General features: G+C 32.8%; 1 pseudogene; it reads right to left on the bottom strand.

The window, feature by feature from the left end:
- Nucleotides 1-210: 210 nt before the first annotated feature.
- On the bottom strand, nt 211-1,323 carry LOC121025209 (uncharacterized protein C3orf38 homolog; annotated as a pseudogene).
- Nucleotides 1,324-3,845: the final 2,522 nt, after the last annotated feature.

Here is a 3,845-nt window from a genome sequence, read left to right on the forward strand (position 1 = left end):
TATTACCTAGTTTCTAAGGCACACCATTAGTTATACCATCTAAAGTGGGATTTATTTGATGACCTGCATTAAGCTTTCAGAACATTTGCTGCAACTCAGGTAGAAAGAGGCAAGTATTCACATTATATATTAGTCTGTAGTCAAGAAAGATATTTCAACTAAAATATGTCAATCCTCCCATCTGAAATCACTTAAAAATTACTGCTGTGGTATTTGGAAGAGTTTCTGTATTTTTTACACTGACCTACAGTGCTCAATGCTTTAGAGGGTTGGGTAAACTCAGTTCTCTTTTGTTCAACAATGCCTCATCTCCACTGCATAAAACTTGGTCTCCAGTTCCACTATCCAATGCCTGCCTTACATCAAGTCGTACTTCATTGGTACCACATGAAGTAATTATGTTATACAAGGCCTCTAGATCACTAGGTTTGAATGTAATAGCTGGTTTTATTAATGTTCCAGGAGCAAGAGAACCCTCTCCAATAATTCTCATATTGATAAATTTGATTTTCTAAGTATTTCCCACAAAAGGGCAATGTATGAGTCCAAAAATTTGTTCAAAAATGACCAAACAAGTGTTCCTTCGGTGGACAGTCCCAGCAACTCCAATCATAACTAGACCACGGGGAGAAGCACACAAGAATCTAGATTGGAACTGAGAAAAGATACTCTTCTTTCATTAGTGACAACAGACAAAGGCTTACAATTTTCACTCCACAGTAGTACATCACATTTTGTTCAGAGGTGTTGTAATAAAACCTAAGCTTGACATCATGCCAGAAGTGCTGTGGCCCCCATTCATCTTGAGGTGGTCCCAGAAAAGGATTCTGAGAACTAAGAAGTTCAAATAACCGGTGACAGAATTCTTCTCCTAATCAACGAAAATAATTTTTTTTTAGCTTTTTTATCTTGTTTTTCCTGCTGTCAAAAGAGTCTAATGTCCTCTGTCTTAACTGGCTCTGGTGTTTCCTTCAATTTCAGCTGTAATTGCCTTTTCCAGTAATCCTGTGCATGCTAAATAAGATTGTATTTTTCAGTAGCTGGAGGTTTAATAAACACCTGTGCTGCCAAGTACTTAAATATGACTTCTCGGTCGACTTTCTTACGCCTCAAAAGTTCTTCTACACTTTGTACATTAATATTGCACGAATGGCATCTTGGCGGTCCTCAGGCTGCACCAGGCGGTTGTTGATGGTGTTGCACAGAGCCATGATATCATTGTCTAATAGGCCAAGAAGGTTTAGGCAGCCCTCCATCTCTGGGTAGCTGAGCCTCGACATTTCAGACACCAAAAAGCTCAAAAAATCTGATTTTTATGTTTAATCAGGCTCATTTAGATATATAAATCAAAAGGGCAAATATTTGCTCTAATATCCTAATTGTACCTTTTGCATTTATTTTTAGGAAACAAAAGATACTTTAAAAACAATAATAAAAGTATTTTTAAGCATTCTTTTTTTTGTAATAATACACATATCTACATAGAACTGAAATAGAAAAGAGAATAACTTGTAGTAAAATATTTAATCTTTCAGCAAGTCACTTTTTGAAGAAAGGAGTGAAAATTCAATGAAAGAAGGAAAAAATACAGTAGAAGGAATGGATAAGGGATGGAAAGTAGAAAAGCGTTGAGCCAAAACCCTAATGAGATATCGGGTCAATCTCCCTACTGTGTGAATTTGGCAACTTTCTCTGACCTGGAATGTGGTGGTACCTGTTATTAAGAGGTCAACATGCTGTTATTGTGGGGGCAATAAATTTTATGTACATGAAAACTTAAAAGATCTAGTTTGTATGTCCATGATTAGTATATATGATAATTTCAAGTTTGTTAATATATATAATAATTTCAAGTTTGTATTTAGGAACATGTGTTTAATTTATTATATTGCCATTTGTCTAAGCAAGAATATATTGGCATATATATTCACATATACTTGTCCAGAAATACTAAGGTCTAATATATGAATAATATAAATATATCATACTGATACAAATGCACTTACAGCAATGTTTAGAAAAATGCACAACTTAGTTATGTAATTTAACCTGTCTATATAATGTTATGCATAACACCTAATTTTAAAAACTTATTTATGACCATATCATTGTTCAGCACTTGTGATCATTTATGAATACAAATGTATAGCATTTAAAATATTTAAAGCTTTATATCTTTCAATTCTGTTCTTCTGAGTGACCCCATTTTTTCATGTCTTATGATTTATTTGTGTAGTGTCTCAGAAAAAAAATTCAATGGCTATCATTATAATTTTATAACCAGGAAACTCTTTGGCTAGTTATGAAGAAATTCATAGTAAATCATAAGTGTTTGACTCTTCATGATACACAGTCTCTTAGTGACTATTTTACACTGACTCTTGTCAGCCTAGAACAATGCTTCAGTAGAAATGAAGTCATTTACTCAACAGAACTATTATTTATGATTATGATATGAACCTATATTTATGATTATTTAACTGAAGAATAATGCAAATTTAGGTTGCAGATATGACTTTTTAAAACCAATCAGAAGATACATTTGTGTGTCTAGGAGGTCATGAATTTAGTTCAAAACTCTATTCTTCTAAAATTTCTATTTTAAATTCCCATGGATGAAAGATTTTTTTCAAAAGAAAATAGTTCAGGAAAATATTACAAATATGGAATAAGTCATAAATAAGCTAACCAAAGTCTCTGGAAAAGAGTAATGTTTGATTCAGTATTAATGGATATATATGATAAGGAAAATATAGTTTTGGGCATAAATATTGGTTTTTAAAAATGTTTTCAATATATAAATAGTTATGCTTTATTATATAATTTCACATATCATATATATACTGAAGAAGAAATAATCCATGTCTGAGTAAAACGCATACCAATAGAACTGAATTTCAATAGCACCATTTCTATCTGGTTGTAATATGTCCTAATATTGGAAGACAGCCTAAATTCCATAAAACAGTTTTTTTAAAGAACACTAGAATTCTTAAATAGCAAAATGGCATTGTATATTAGTAAGCGAAATACAACTTTTTAAACACTGTTAAAGATAAATTTATATTAGTCTACATCGAATTTGAAGGCCATTATGGACCATAAATGTTAAAAGGTATGTGTGTGCACATTTGTAGTTTAGAAAAGTGGTTCTATTTTTTAAAGATTTAAAAAAATTTTTTTTTCAACATTTATTTATTTTTGGGACAGAGAGAGAGACAGAGAATGAACGGGGGAGGGGCAGAGAGAGAGGGAGACACAGAATCGGAAACAGGCTCCAGGCTCTGAGCCATCAGCCCAGAGCCTGACGCGGGGCTCGAACTCACGGAGCGTGAGATCGTGACCTGGCTGAAGTCGGACGCTTAACCGACTGCGCCACCCAGGCGCCCCTATTTTTTAAAGATTTTAAGATATCACTATAATTTTTAAAAATGCACAATGTTTACCTACTAGAATGAGAGTCTACTTAGTCAAAACTCTATCTTGCTAAGATTCCCTGTTTGTACTTACCAAGCAGTGGCATTTATGTTCATCTATGTTCTATATTTGTGCTGTATCTGCATGATTATTGAATGATAATAATTTTAATTATTAAAAAAATCCAAGAGAAGATATTTTAACATTTGACTGATCCTTGATCAATGTCCTTGACTCACAAGTCTCTGTCCTGGCTGATAAGCCTAAGGACATGATAAAGTATAAGCAATTGCTGTACTTTAGTTGTCTGAAGTAGAAAATAAACTGAGTTATTTACACAATGAGAGTAATGTCCACATAAAAATAAAAATATCAGGTAATTTGAAAAAAATTAGTTAAAATAATTGATTGATTCAAGTAGATGTGAT

The sequence above is a fragment of the Herpailurus yagouaroundi genome, unplaced genomic scaffold (genome assembly GCF_014898765.1).
Source record: "Herpailurus yagouaroundi ecotype Mexico unplaced genomic scaffold, PumYag 67555, whole genome shotgun sequence".
NCBI lineage: Eukaryota > Metazoa > Chordata > Mammalia > Carnivora > Felidae > Herpailurus > Herpailurus yagouaroundi.